Genomic DNA, 17,029 nt, shown 5'->3' with positions numbered 1-17,029 from the left:
CCAAGGTCTAAACGAATATGTGTGTATGGGTGTGCATTTATTGGGTTATCCTGAAATAAATTAGATCAATAAAAGACTGAGTTTTATTATTATTATTATTATTATTATTATTATTATTATTATTATTATTAATTAATAGTCAGCGTTGGTGCTGGATTACCAATGATTCTGCTGTGTTTGTGTATTAGCACAGAAAATATGTCGTTATAGAAAACCTCTAATAAGATTAAGATTCATTCCAAATACGAGCAATTGCGTTGATATAGGTGAATCATTCCATGTGTATTCTGTCTTGGTATTATTATTATTGATAATAATTATTATTATTATTAATAATAATAATAATAATAATAATAATAATAATAGTATGGTCTCAGCTACCGTGTGCAGCCATTTTTATTTGACGCCATCTAGGCCACTGCAAATCAATTTCGCTGTTCCGTTTTACTCTATCAGCAGCGTAAATTGGATGTCTGGTAGATGATGTATGACTGAATTTTAATTAATTTTGTCGGGAGAACGCCAAATATGTCACCAGAGATCTTTTTGATGCCTGCATCGTACGACATGGAGTGTCGAAGTCTACTTTTCCGCCGTTCAAAAATTCGACTACCTCTGCCGGGTTTGAACCCACGATCTTGGAATCCGGTATCCGATACTCTACCTCTGGTTCATAGAGGAACCTGATTTCACTGATATATATATATATATATATATATATATATATATACATTTTAACGTACGAGATAGTACGAAAGGATCGTTGTATATTTTTATCCACTTATGACTATGTCCTCGTCTGTGTAATGTAATTTGACTTTAATCGCTCATTAAATTAGGATTTCCTTTCACGATGCATATTCCACCATGATTGTAAATTGTTGCTTATTTATCCTTTTATTTTCCTCATGCCCTGACAGATAGCATTGCATTACCAAACACAGAAGTTCATGATCATGAACAAGCCAATTCCTAAGTTGTAATCTGAGATGAAACATTAGAAAAAGAATACAAATTATTGTGTAAAATATAATATACGCTGGTTCTAACCCACTATCTCCCGAATGCAAGCTGACAGCTACGTGGCCCAAACCGCACAGCAACTCGCTTGGTCAAAAGAAACTCACAGACTTCTTTATGAATAAAAATAATGTGTGGTACATTCACTGAAATCAAAGTTATAAATTTGTATTTATTGTTAAAAATTCAGATACTTCTTCTGCTTCGTTATTGTTAATTGTGTTGTAAACGTTCATAAAAGTGCAATAAAATGTAGCCTAAGGGCGTTACTTATGTTGTCAGCAAAATTTCGAGATCATCAGGATTTTCGGTTATCCGAATCGAACCCTCCGTGTTTGAGCTGGATAAACATGATTCTGCTGTGTTTGTGTATTAGCACAGAAAATATTTCGTTATAGAAAACCTCTAATAAGATTAAGATTCATTCCAAATACGAGCAATTGCGTTGATATAGGTGAATCATTCCATGTGTATTCTGTCTTGGTATTCGCCTAGACAGAGACAAGTGGATCAAAATGCAGTATTGCTTATATCCTGATTTCTCAGTGGAACTAGCTTTCATCGACTCAAGAAAACCTTTAACAAATAAACGTCGGATGGCTGATGCTCAATGCAGAAACGTTGTGTCAATGAAGAATGGCGCCTGTACAAACCAAAGACATCTGCGTATAGGCCATGGAGGCTTCTGGAGGAGCGGGAAGTGAAGGCTTCCACTATCCGTAACTGGGCACTACATCGGTCAGAGCGATTAGCACTCAAGCTGTCTTTGTCCCCAGGAATAAACCTGGTATTCGGTTTTAGCGTTGGCTGAGTGAACCTCGGGGCCTCCTACAGACTATATATACTAAAACAGATGACTAAAAATAGCGTTGCCCAGTATGGCCGGCCGTTCTACTGGACCGATTTGCTTTCGTTTTTCTTCTTCTCCGGAATGAACCTGTTGGCGAATCATCAGGCATTGATCAGCTTTGAGTAATCATAAAATCAGATCACTAAATGACTGTATTTGGCGGGCTGCATACAGTTAAGGAGCAATATCACGTCAAGGTAAGGAGAAACTGAACAGTTAAAAATGGCAAGCGTCCATAGGCAAACTTGTAATTTCAACCAAACTTGGTTTAAATACGGCTTAATACTACATGGAGAGAAATAGTGTGGGGGTAAGGCACCCATAGCAAATGTAGGGGTGAAGTGGGGAGGGAGTGACATGTAGAAATAATCGAAAACGACTTATTAGTGTTGAATCCATAGTTTTCGGGGTCGCTGAGATAAATAATAATACTCCGGATGCCGTTTAAGTCTCCATAGGTATTGTGGGTGAAAAAGAATATATTCAAAATGGCCGAGATTAAGGATATATTTTTGTATGTTTCAGCACAGGTCTCAACCAAACTTGGTACCCATATGACTTACTATCTGGAGAAAAATACTGTAGGTGGTAAGACACCCCTAGCACCCCTACGGTTGGGGATTGGGACGGAGTGACATGGAAAAATTAATCGAAAACGGCCAGCATCAGTCGGAGTCGATGAAATGAATTCTGACAATACGGATGCCGTTTAAGCCCAAGTGCCGTCTTCAGCACTGCAATTCATAACGTGTAGGGCCCCATCCTCACAGCCATGCAAGTCACCTATTGACGTCAATGTGAAAGGTCTGCACTAGGCCTTTCCGGAGGCTATACGCCATTATTATATTATTTCGGGATCTTCTCTGTTTTCCAAATATCTTCAAAGAGTCCGTAACTGTTTATGACACACCATTTTAAAAGCTCAGCTGTTATCAATTATTATTATTATTATTATTATTATTATTATTATTATTATTATTATTATTATTATTATTACGCAGGCGGTAACCAATAGCCTAAGATCATTTGCACTTTATTTAGTTTCATTCAGCCTCATGGTGATCCTTATAACTGTACACCTCATTAAACTGAGTCATTTCGTGTATTTGTGTGTCAAGGGATCACTGTTTGTAATTATTTGGACAGAAAATGAAATGTATTGCTTTGGGAATAGGCCCAGGATAAAGACAGGTCTAGGATAGCCGTTGATAGCTTTTCAGTTCAGATGATGATGATGATGATGATGATTGTTGTTTTAAGGGGCCTAACATCGAAGGTCATCGGCCCCTTTTCAATTCTATCGTCCACTGTGACTTGACGTACGTGACACCTAAGGTAGATCGTAAAGTCTGAAGGAATGCGCTTTTTACACAAGAGGTATCTACTGAGAAAGATTAAAGTCCTCTAGTCCTCTCAGTTTAAATTACTGCATTGATGGGGTGAAGATTCCTTTTTTTTTTTTTTGCTAGGGGCTTTACGTCGCACCGACACAGATAGGTCTTATGGCGACGATGGGATAGGAATAGCCTGGGAGTTGGAAGGAAGCGGCCGTGGCCTTAATTAAGGTACAGCCCCAGCATTTGCCTGGTGTGAAAATGGGAAACCACGGAAAACCATCTTCAGGGCTGCCGACAGTGGGATTCGAACCCCCTATCTCCCGGATGCAAGCTCACAGCCGCGCGCCTCTACGCGCACGGCCAACTCGCCCGGTGAAGATTCCTTAAGAGGATCACTGTAAGTACCTAGGTGTTAATATAAGGAAATATCTTCATTGGGGTAATCACATAAATGGGATTCTAAATAAAGGGTACAGATCTCTGCAGTTGGTAAAGAAGATATTTAGAGGTTGATTTAAGGGTTTAAAGGAGAGGGCGTGCAAGTCTCCTGTGTTTGGGACCCTCACCAGGAATACTTGACTCAAGAACTGGAAAAAATCCAAAGAAAAACAGCTCGATTTGTTCTGGGTGATTTCCAACAAAGGATAACGTTACGAAAATGGTGTAAAGTTTGGGGTAGGAAGATTTGGGGGAAAGGAGACGAGCTGCTCGAATGAGTGGTATGTTCGAAGCTGTCGGTGGATAGCTGGCGTGGAATGACATCAGTAGACGAATACGTTTGTGTGATGTTTTTAAAAGTAGGAAGTATCACAATATGAAGATCAAACTGGAATTCAAGAAGACAAACTGGGGCAAATATTCGTTTTAGGAAGGGGTTGGAATAAATTACTAAGGGAGATGTTCAATAAATTTCGAAATTCTTTGCGATTATTTAAGAAAGGACTAGGTATACAACAGATAGGGAATCTGCCACCTGGGCGACTGCCCTAAACGCAGATCAGTGATTGATTGATTGATTGATTGATAGATAGATAGATAGATTGATTGATTGATTGATTGATTGATTGATTGATTGATTGATTGATTGATTGATTGATTGATTGATTGATTGATTGATTGATTGATTGATTGATTGATTGATAAAAACAGAAGGTATTTTCGGGTGTTTCTTCAAATACTCGGAATGAATAGCAAAGTAAGAATTTACTCCGAAATGGTTACCTTACTGTTGTTTGAATAAATAAATGCAATCGTAACTCATTCTTTGGTTCTGTTGAATATGTAAAAAAATTAATTTTAAATTAAAAATCCATGTAAAACGCCAAAATATAACATTCTAAACAAGCAAAATTGTTCCAAATAATGCGAGCTCGATAGCTGCAATCGCTTAAGTGCGGCCAGTAACCAGTATTCGAAAGATAATGGGTTCGAACCCCACTGTCGGTGGCCCAGAAGATGGTTTTCCGCGGTTTCCTATTTTCACACGTGGCGCTGTACCTTATTAAGGCCACGGCTGCTTCCTTCCAACTCCTAGCTCTTTCCTGTTCCTTCGTCGCCGTAAGACCTATCTGTGTCGGTGCGACTTAAAACAACGTGTAAAAGCAATGTTCCAAAATAACACTGAAAATGTGACCCATATGCACTGTGCGAGCTTGTTACGTTTAATATTGGTGGTGGTGATTATTGTTTTAAGGGGAAGTACAACTGGACAACCATCATCTTACGTTTAATGAACGGCAATTGTTGTTCTCACGTCAGTAAGACCTTCATTGACTGATCTTTTCTGTTAATTAGTCTCTAACTGCTTTTAAATGGATTTCTCAGGTTTTGTATTGTGGTCATATTGTTGTAAAGAAGTTCGTGGCCTGTTGTCTTAAGAAGTACTCATAGTAGTGCGGGCAGCACATCGAAATGAACAATTGAAATGCCATTTTTTTTAAAGTGGGGAGTGTTTAAGGATATCTATGTTAAGCAGGGAGGAAGGCCATTTATTTATTTATTTATTTATTTATTTATTTATTTATTTATTTATTTATTTATTTATTTTCTTGATTAGTTAGTAATAAATCAATATTCATTCTTTTATTCTAATACGCAGTTTTTCTTTTCAGGTACTGACCCTCTTCTCTATTGGAGTGAAGCAAGTTTTACCCAGGTCTGTGTACTGTTCGAGCAAATAGTGTAGGCTTATTCTAACAGAATCAAAATAAATCTCTTACTACCATAATATTTCATGATTGCCATTTGTAAAGAAGTTTTCTTTGCCAACTAGTATGTGAATATATTTCAGGACAGAGGCACATTAATGAAATATTCATCGTGATCGGTCTGAACACCTAAGTGTGACAGTTTGGGTATATCTGAATAATAATAATAATAATAATAATAATAATAATAATAATAATAATAATAATAATAATAATAATAATAATAATAATAATAATAATGTTTGTATTCGGGAGATAGTGGGTTCGAACCCCACTGTCGGCAGCCCTGAAGATGGCTTTCCCGTGGTTTCCCATTGTCACACCAGGCAAATGCTGGGGCTGTACATTAATTAAGGCCACGGCCGCTTTCTTCCCACTCCTAGCCCCTTCCTGTCCCATCGTCGCCATAAGACCTACCTGTGTCGGTGCGACGTAAAGCAACTTATAAGCAAAAAAATCAACCCCGCTACCGTATGTGGGCATTTATATTTGACACCATTTTGGCTGCCAGTGTGTAAATTTCGACGTTTCGTTTTACTCTACTGATTAACAGAGAAGCCAGAACTCTGTTGGGTGACCTATGCTGAGTTTAAATTAATTCTGTCGGGTGAACAACAAAAGTGATGCTCGAGGTCTTTTACCTTCTAACGTTGTACGACATGGGGTGCCGAATGACCTCTTGTCTGCTCTTCTAAATCCAACTACCTCTGCTGGGTAATAAACGGAGTTACCTTGAATCAAAATAACCACTGTGCCCAAGTTTAGATATTCTCCCGCATGCTGCGCTGCCCTCGCACAGTAACGTTGACACTCAGGGAACATCTACATATTTGTCACCGAAATTTTAGCCATAATCGTAACAACTCTAGGAGTACTCTTCGAAGAATTGAACGCCTGCATCGGAACATTTGTCCGGCTCCGTGGCTAAATGGTTAGCGTGCTGGCCTTTGGTCACAGGGGTCCCGGTTTCGATTCCCGGCGGGGTCGGGAATTTTAACCATCATTGGTTAATTTCTCTGGCATGGGGCTGGGTGTATGTGTTGTCTTCATCATCATTTCATCCTCATCACGAAGCACAGATCGCCTACGGCCGTTTAATCAGAAGACCTGCACCTGGCGAGCCGAACCCGTCCTGGGATCTCCCGGCACTAAAAGCCATACGCCATTTCATTTTTCATTGCAATATTTAAACAATAACACAGATAGAATATAGCGACAGTCGGTGAAGAGATGCACCTTACGTGTTGTTTATATTATGTCAATAATGCCAAGGATGACCGAAATAAACTGCATCGTAAGTTCGGTTACAAACACCCAAATTTTCCTATGGAGACTTCACTCATAACAGTAAAAAACACTCTCGCCCAACTGGTAGAACGACTGAATACATTCACAAGACCTGAAAGGTAAACACTACGCCGCCATTCAACCCACTGTCTCACAGAAACCGATAACAGAAAGATGTCCCACAATATATGGCATAATTATATCTACATTAGGATTGAAACTAAGATATGGATGGAATCGGAACGCTTCAGTCACCAAAGAACCTGGTGATTTCGTGAACTTAAACCATCTTCTACGTGCCTGTAGAATGTACTTGTGACAGCAATCGCAGTTGTACAAAACGCTCCTCAATCTAGACATCTACCTATCATCCCGTGTTACAACCTTATTAGCATGCAATGGCATCCGAATATGTCAAACCAGATCCCATTTCATACTCGCTGCCAATATAATAGGGTGGACATTTCAGCTTTACCAATCATTTCGAACATCCTTGAGACATGACGACCCACCCATTCCACAATACCATAAAGGGGCTACGTGGTAATTCTGATCGTATTCGTACTGTATAGGTCTACACACTACACAGTAGAGGAACAGATACACAGGGTACTGGATAGAACTGGATTATTATTTGCAGCGGTTTTTACAATGTACTTTTGGAATGTTTCGGTCCCAAATAAAAACAATGATCGTGACTTTGAGTAAAATTTAAAAAATTCTGTCTGACCCACATTGACTGTGACATAAATTTATTTTAAATTACCGTATATTTCCACAGCTCTATAGAATAGTTTGTCCCACAGTATGACAATAGTCGTGGTCTCTCATTTCTCCCATTGTAAGCAGCCGTTACTGAAAATCTTAATACGATTCACTGCTTTACACATGAGTTGATCTTCTTTCTTGCTGCGCTCCATGGCTTGGAGGGACTGATTCAGTCATGGAGCCAGGACAAGGTCTTTTGTCCATGTAGGATGCAGCTCGCAGTTTCTGGCTTGTGGTGGGCCGACAGCATTCCAGAGCAGTGCACCAGCCCAAGTGGGAGGAACTCTGTTATTCTTTTACAAATCACTTGCTTTCCCACACTTCTCACTGTCGGCAGTAGCGGCACTCAGGTAGATCAGTTCAAAGCGTCGTCCTTGGAAGGGTGAGGTGAATGTCGATAAACAGAATACATTGCCCTTAGCGTCTTCAGTTCCTCCGTGGTCTGATGGAATCAGTGATGTGATATATGATCACGTGATTCCTTCTTTCACTTTTAATTGTTATACTGATTACATACAACTTCTTAGTATTCTTCGATGACACAAGTAAGAGCAAGTTGGGCACTTTGTTTACCATCACGTCTCACAATGTGTTAATTGCCAGAGGAAATTACACAGATTGCCGAAAGACGAAATCATTTTTTGGATGTCAAATTTTCCTTCAAGCAAGCTTCATTAATCACAGTGAAAAAATTACATTAATAAATACGAAAATTGACCGTAAAGAAACTATTTATCTGCCTTTAAAATATATCCTATACTTTCTTACAACTTTTATATATTATAAATGGAACATTATACGATCAAAATTATTAAAATAATAGACATGAGTACTCCAATTCCTGACTCTAGGAAAAACAAAACGGCGTTCTGTAGGAATCCAGATACTGCGCACTTCGAGTATTCTCTGAACTTTATCATCGCTATTCAGAATATTTTATTATAACTCAGGGGTAGAACAATGGAGTCATTTTGTGTATGTCCAACCCTTGATCCGTTTCTCTACGGGTTCGGGTATGAAGTGAGATGAATCTTCGTTGCGAATTTTTACGACCGGATGCCCTTCCTGACGTTGACCACATCAGAGGAGTTAATGAGATGAAATAAATGGCGTGATATATGATAATAGGAAGGGAGAGCGTGAAACCCGGTGGCACATAGCCTACTCCTGCCGAATACCACCAAGGGGTCCGCTGAAGGCTTTACGTCCCCATCCGACGGACGAATCACCATTAACAGCGTCATATGCCCTCACTCCATATGAACGCTGCGGGGGATTTGGAGTTTAATCCAGGCTATTGGCACGTAATCTAGTGATTAGAAATTGTAACCACCACCTCCCCTACCCTGCCGGCCAACATTCTGATGGTGAAAACCAAAGGGACTCGAATCGACTAACCACGATGTCAGATCATATAAACTTGACGCCTTAACGATTTTGGTCACCAGGCAGGCTTCGATGATGATGATGATGATGATGATGATGATGATGATGATGATGATGATGATGATGATGATGATAATACTATCTCGAAGAGGGATGAATAAGAGAAGCACCCTAATTTGTTGATGATAAATGAGGGTGTCAGAGTTATAGATTGGAGAATAGCGGATAACTGAATGAAAGACTCTTCAGTGCAGGAAAAAAGTACCCCGTAAGTACTTGTATCATTATTTTTATTGTTGCAGTAATGAAGGACATCGTAACTCGAGACGAATCACCTTTTGTACGCCCACGGCCCGTCATAGTTGGGCAAGGTGAAGCCAGGCTTGAATCCTCTCTTCAAATGGCATGCTCATTACAACTTAAGACGGCTGATAACACATTCAGTGAGCCTTAGCCATCTCATCATCTCTTAAAATTCATTATGTTCTTTTTTAATTACGCGAACTTTTCACCAGACAGACCCATCAAGGTGATATGGCAGATGATGTTGCAGAAATGATCAGTCAGTGACTAACGACATGTCTCCCTCGGAAGACGAAGGTACTCTCGCACTAGTAAATTTATTTCACATAATGTCGAATTCCATATTTGCGTTCTTCAAAATCATGCAGAAAGTGGAGGGAGCATTACGATATTGAAATTGCTTACGGCTCCCAATTTCTACCAAAGTAAAAACATACCATCAGAAGCTTTGCGTGTAAAACAGTCACTTGGATACCAAATGGCCGCACTCCGTCATGTGGGCGAGTCCATCTATCGACTGATTCTTGAATGATATCAATTATTTTGTGGATGGCGCAAGACCGACTCCAATCCTCAGATCTTAATTCTACTCTCGATCGTTCAAAGATGGCGAATAGAGTAGCTGGACATGTTGGAAATGTGGGTTTGTTTGTTTTGTTCTTATCGTATGTAGTCGGTGTAATTTCGTGAAAGTTGACGATAAATGTTAGTTTCTTTGTAGAATATAAGTTGTGTGAGTGTATTTATATGAGTCAGTGGACACTTAGGATCTGTAATTATATGCAGTAATGTGGGAATGTGTTTGTTTTAATCGTGTTGTGAACCAGATTTAAGTCTAACTATGGTAATGCCTCTCATACAACTATTCTCAAGTTTCTACGGAATAAAACATTAAGAGAGAAATGCGTTAGGAAAATGCATCGTGATTATTTTGAAGTCGATGACAAAACTGTAGTGTGCCTACATTTTTTTAGAATAAGTCTGAGGTTAGGGAAGACTTTTCTCTAATTCCAAACTGTGAACCTATTCGTGTTCCTCGAAAAATATTAATTTTGATAGAATATACGGTAATTGATATTGTGATATTCTGTCAGTGTCTATATGCTTCAAAGTGTCGAGTGATTTAGATGCAAGTGTATTTTACAATAATCTGTGATTGCTTGCGGAAATGTTTGTCTAGATCTTGGAGTATAACAAAACTTATAAGTGTGACAGATGGAGCAATCTGTACACTGTTACACAGAAGAAACAGTGACTTGGAGGGATTAGCTGGGTTTGTAACGCATGGTTTTACACTACCATCACCTTCCAATTTGTGCTGTGGTTATCTGTTATCAAGCAGACTACACCGAACTGAAGCTCGTCCACGTAGGTTAAATATCAATGTTTAGAGTCAATAGAGTTTTTGCACTCATGTTTAATGGGTAAAATGGGTAAAACCGTATTACATTTTTAGTGTCTGAACGTTTGATTATCATGGTGTGAAGTGCTGTTATGCCATATGATGTCAACATTATGTTAGCATAACCCTGGCCGTTCACTGGGCTAACATAATCATTTCGGGTGGACTTGGGATGAGTGGCTCAGACGGTTAAGGCGCTGGACTTCTGACCCCAAGTCGGCAAGTTCCATCCTGGCTCAGTCCGGTGGTATTTGAAGGTGCTCAAATACGTCAGCCTCGTGTCGGTAGATATACTGGCACGTAAAAGAACTCCTGCGGTACTAAATTCCGGCATTTCGGTGTCTCAGAAAACCGTAAAATAGTTAATGGGACGTAAATCCAATAACATTATTTCCGATGTACTTCCCTTTCATTGGGTGCTGAATATAGGGAATTGTCCACCACTTCAAAACTAAAGCAATAAATTATATTTTATAGTTCTCATGAGAGCGAATAAATTGAGGAATTTCGCACCTTAATTTATTTTGAAACATTCAAAATGATGTTATAAATATAATTTTAACAGTTTTATCATGTAATTTCATCCATCCAGCGAAGTCAATCGAAGTGAAAACGTTTTTTGACTAACTGAAATTTGTAAATAATCAGCTTGTTCTCTTTTCTAGTAGAATATACGTTATTCTAGTTGATTATGTGCGGCGCGTACTTGTTAGAGAAGCGTTTTCGTTCGTAAAAAGCGATTTTCGCTATGATGTTGCATTTATCATGTTAAATTACCGCCGTTGTACGTGATATTTTCGTGTTAGCCAATACCAACAGTCCGGCTACTTCGGCCGCCATGACTTTTTTAATATTACGGTCTGAGCCTCTGAGGATTGGAGTAGGTCTTGGATGGCGTCGACTGTTTGAGTGGTGGACCCTGGACCGAGAACAATGTTTTCTCAATATTAAGTAAATAAAAGTAAGGGAAGCCAACATAGAATAAAATAAACTATTGCACTTTAGAAGAGCGGAAGTGGTCCACATGTTCTTTTCGAAACATCTCAAATCGTACGTAAACCCACCTTCGACCCTTTTAACGTTAATAACGATAATGGGCAGTACGATAAAATGCAGTTTTGGATACACAGCCATTCGAAGCTATTGTTGCTTTCAACGTGTGTAAAGAGTTGAATATATATCCTTAAAGGGTTCAATCGTTTTACAAAATAAACAAATTGTCGGAAATTTCTCGACAAGAGTGACGACATGAATGTCAGGTTCATGTTCATTTCTTCTATTAGATCCTATACAAAAAAACGGAAAAAGGTTGTGACCCTCGCGAATGATTATATAGGAATTCAACACATTTATTTCTGTCTTCTACCATTCACTTTGAGTTTTATCCAAACTACATCCCCCATGTCGTTAGATAATTCCTCGGTCTGATTTCTAATCTGCTCTTTTATTAGAAGTGATATACCTCCAGGGTTTCTGCCTCGTGTACATATCTTTCTTTTCATTGCACTTCTAGTACCATACCCCTTCCACGATAGCATCCTCCATTCGGGCATCCGCGTTTGTGAAAACGTAAATTTCACAAAATGATCAATAAGCTCGGACACTTCTTCATTTCTCAGTTCATTTAATAAACAGTCTATATCAACAACGCCAACCCTCCATTCCAGTTACTTCGCTTTTCTGTTATGTCATTTTCCTGTTCTACTACTTGTATTCCTAGGCTTCTCAATGAAAATGAAAACCTACAGCCTGTTTTCCAGTCTTTGACCGGGTCAGGGATGTAATGAATGAACCAGATATTATTACAATGGGGTCGCCAAGGTGATATGAATGACTGATAAATGCTATGAAATGATAATGGAGAGTGTTGCTGGAATGAAAGATGACAGGGAAAACCGGAGTACCCGGAGAAAAACCTGTCCCGCCTCCGCTTTGTCCCGCACAAATCTCACATGGAGTGACCGGGATTTGAACCACGGTATCCAGCGGTGAGAGGCCGACGCGCTGCCGTCTGAGCCACAGAGGCAGGCTTCTCAAATTGCACTATATTTCTATGAGAGGATTTATTTATTTATTTATTTGTTTGTTTGTTTGTTTGTTTGTTTGTTTGTTTGTTTGTGTGTTTGTTTGTTTATTCCATAAGTTTGTACAGAGTTCTCCTCCACATTCAACAGACATCATGCACGAATTGACTGGCTGCATGAATGAATGAATGAACTAAATAATTATTGGATGACTGAATTGTATTCATGCATGCATGAATGAATAAAACACGTCTCTCCCAGCCATGAATAACCACCAACTGGGCAGAGAGCATTCATAATTGAATGTGTATATGAATGAATGAATGAATCAATGAATTGAATACTCTCGGCCTATAGCTACGTAACCCCAGCAGCTACGGAGAGAATATTATATTCTGAATTCATTAATTCATTCATTCATTCATTCATTCATTCATTCATTTAATGGATAACATTCATGCATACATGAAAGGAAAAGTAAACTCTTCACTTCCAGTCACGGATAATCAGTAATTGCGGAGAGAGTGATCATAATTGAATGAATGTATGAATGAAATGAATGAATGAATGAATGAATGAATGAATGAATGAATGAATGAATGAATGAATGAATGAATGAATGAATGAATGAATGAATACTCATCCTTCAGCTACAGAACATCAGCAGCTGAGGAAGAAATATTCCATCTATTGGAACCTAACCCATTACATGCAGTTTAATAATTAATTAGCACTGGTCTATTTACTCAGTAGTGAGTTAGGCAAATAGAAACTAACAAGTATAGCCTATTAGTCTTTTCAGCGTTCATTCTGCAAGCCTTTGTGAATTAATTAAGTGCCTCACAATAATCTATTTTCAACTATCTCTGTGGACTCGTTTAGTTCCAGACGTCTTACAAATAATTAAAAACCGAGTCTAACTACCGTCGCCTAGGTCTCCCTCTGCTCCTCTTACCCTCCATGGCCACTTCCGTTGTTCTCCTAGGTAACCTGAGCTCCTCTACTCGCCTCACATGATCCCACTACAGAAGCCGGTTCATATGCACAGCCTCATACGGCGAGTTCATTCCATCTCCTCAGTGCAAGCACTCGCCTGCCATTGTTTCAACCAGTTTTTACCTCTAGATTTCTACTAATAATTTTATTACTCCCGTGTTGCGTGCCACTTGTTATTTAGTACTTCTCTTTTAACACAGAAATTATTTATCATGACCGAAATTAATGAATAAAAACGATAAATGTGGCCAGGGTATATGAGAGGATCCTTCAGATTTAAATTAAAATCACATTCCAGGTCGCGTTCATGAACTACAAGTCTGGTATTCTGTTGGGCCTTACCTAACACCCTCTGAAAATGAGAGAATTGAGGAATAGCATGCCATTAAAGATTTATCCACGAAGAACAGACAAACAAACAAAATCGGAAAAAATCTTCTTCATGATGATGATGATGATCATCTTTTCCCCGTGATATTGCAGGATCCGCAACTTTGCACGCCATTCTCCTCGGTAGAGAGTTAGGCAAATAAAAATTATCAGGTATAGCCTGTCAGGCTTTTCAGCGTTCAGTCTGCAAGCCTCTAAGAATTAACTAAGCGTCTCACAATCCTTGGTGGGTCCAATCCCGGCTCAGTCTGGAACTCGATAGCTGCAGTCGCTTAAGTGCGGCCAGTATCCAGTATTCGGGAGATAGTGGATTCGAATCCCACTGTCGGCGGCCCTGAAGATGGTTTTCCGTGGTTTCCCATTTTCACACCAGGCAAATGGTGAGGCTGTACCTTACTTAAGGTCACGGTCGCTTCCATCCTACTCCTAGCCCTTTCCTATTCCATCGTCGCCGTAAGACCTATCTGTATCGGTGCGACGCGTAAAGCAACTTGTAAAAAAATATTTAAAAAAACAGTCTGGTAGTATTCAAAGAAGCATCTCAAACAACATATACCAAAATGTACACTCATCAAAAACCCGATCAGAACAACATTAATAGCACGAGTTTACAAATTACATACTTCTCCTCTGTCCTTCCGTCGCAGTTGCCTTGATGATTTTTTTTTTTCTTTTCAACATTTTAACAGGCCCACACTTGTCGTCCCACATTTCTTATTAGTTATTACTTAATGAGATTCGGGTCGTCTTGTGGATTTTTGCCGCGCAGGATACGTAATAGCTGGCATCACGTTGCACCTCCCTGAGCTGGGCTGAGTGGGGTCAGGCGATAGAGCGCTGGCCTCCGGAGCTGAAATTGGTGCGTTCCATCCCGGCTCAGTCCAGTGGTATTTGGTGTCGATAGATTTACCGGCACGTAAAATAACTCCTGTCGGACAAAATTCCGGTACCCTCCGTGACTCGAACAGCTTATTTCTCCGTCTCTCCACGCTATCACGCTTACAAGAGCCAACTTTTCCTTCCGATGAAATTGTTGATAAACTGGACTTGAGCTCGTTCAATAATATGCAGACTATTACCCTAAAACGAGCTATTAGTCTTGAACATTGATGGCGTATTCTTAATGCCGTTACACTACGCATCTCACTAACTGAGAACCGATAGCCGCAAACTAATCTCCACACTATGGAGTAAGTTTATACGTAAAGATGCTTGATAAGCAGTATCATTTCACAAGTTAATAACTTTTATAAATAAATCACTGTCTCAATGTACCTGCACTGATTCACAAAGAAAAATAAACTGTGTGAGCAACGTCACAACCTCACCCATTCATTGCTGCAATATCAGTTTTATCCTGTATACATGTTCCTACTTTTATACCTGTAGACTCGGCTCGCAGAGCTAGCTAGCGGAACTCAAGCGTTCAATGCATCTGTCCTTGCATAAAACAAATTTTCCACCTGAGCCAGAAAATAAGCCAAGCGCTCAGTACTTCCTTCCTCCCAAAAATCTATTATTCACAACAACTTGCGCAATTCCTGGTCCCTTACAAATATAATACACAAATAATACGTGGTCTGACCTCAGTCGGCTACAATATATAAATCGATACTAATGTAATAACAATATGCCACTTCACAAAATATACATACATTGATCGTAATTGATAGCGTCTATATTTCATGAATTTAGCGGTTGTAATATGAACATGTTATATTGACAGTACCAGCAATTATTCTATCAGACTGATTAGAAACGTGAGGAATATTTAATTTTACAAATCAAGATCAAAGAATAACAAACAAAGAAAGGTAAAGAAAAACTGAAGGTAGATGAGAATGGGGAAGGTGTAAAGTATATAAAATAAAGGATGCAGAAAGGATGGAATGAACAGTGAAATAACTCGGCTCTACTATTCAATTCATTAGCCCCACGCTTGAAAGCTAACATGTACCGTTAATACTTGCTCCATACTCGGACGTCATTTGAGATGTTATAATAAAATAATTAAGTTGAAAATCCGTGATTTGGGCGCCGGAATTCATCAAAATGGATCCCTCGAATTTTGATAGATCATGGTAATTTTCTGTTCTTTCCCAGACGTATACATGAGGTTGTGTACTGGTACATCCACTACGGCATTACCTAACCTCTGAAAACGATTAAACGGGTGGGAACTGCACTTAGGTTATTCAGTAACTTCTCCACACTAATTTAAAATGAACTATATTTTAACTATCATCAGTGCATGAACACTTCATCAACACACAATACAGTGAGTTCCTCTCATCGGTTGGCCGGCAGGCGCGCCCAGCTTATCTGCATCTCGCTGACTCATCACTTCCCGTCACACAGCGCAGCAACAGCACCGGAATGCCCGCACTTCGCAGTTCAGGTCCGTGCTTAGAACGTGTATTAAGTGTTGGTCTGTCGCTCCAACTGTTCTCAAGATGTGAAGTGTTACTTCGGGCTATAATTCTCTTTTTATTTTACAGTTTTGCTTTGCGTTGCGCCGACACAGATAGGTCTTCTGGCGACGATGGAATAGGAAAGGCCTAGAAGTGGAAAGGACGCGGCTGTGACGTTAATCAAGGCACAGTCCCAGTATCTTCCTGGTATGAAAATGTGAAACCACGGGAAACCATCTTCAAGGCTGACAGGGAGATTCGAACCCACTATCTCCCGGATGCAAGCTCACAGCTGCGTGCCCCTAACCGCATGGCCAACTCGCCCGGTGAAGTATAATTCTCATAATGCCTCCACATGCGTACACGGTACAGGAAAGTGTATATTTATGCACGATTATCATGTGAAAACAGAGTCTTGCAGGGAAGTCGTTAGGCGATTTGTGACAATTTCCAGGTGTACGCCCTCCACATAGAGATACCGTACGGAAACTCGGAAACAAATTGAGAGGAACTGTTTTTTTACTCGATAAGAAGCGAAGTGTTAAAAAAACATGTACTTAACGAGGAAAAGTAAATGAAATCGCAAAAAGATTAGAACATACGCCTATAAAATCCCTAAGACGACTTGGACAAGGAGCCGGGGTTTCG

General features: G+C 39.6%; 1 protein-coding gene across 3 annotated transcripts in view; it reads left to right on the top strand.

The window, feature by feature from the left end:
- The window catches only part of SP1173, a 432,536-nt gene that overhangs the window by 131,255 nt on the left and 284,252 nt on the right, over positions 1-17,029 (top strand). For 2 of the 3 annotated variants that reach the window (XM_067136907.2, XM_067136908.2), the window contains exon 2: positions 5,319-5,362. The exons of the other annotated variant lie outside the window; for it this stretch is intronic. The gene's annotated coding sequence lies outside the window, so the exon portion shown is untranslated. The remainder of the gene's footprint in view (positions 1-5,318; positions 5,363-17,029) is intronic. 3 annotated transcript variants of the gene reach the window in all.

This window comes from Anabrus simplex, chromosome 1 (assembly GCF_040414725.1).
Source record: "Anabrus simplex isolate iqAnaSimp1 chromosome 1, ASM4041472v1, whole genome shotgun sequence".
NCBI lineage: Eukaryota > Metazoa > Arthropoda > Insecta > Orthoptera > Tettigoniidae > Anabrus > Anabrus simplex.
This window is presented reverse-complemented; position numbering and strand designations above follow the sequence as displayed.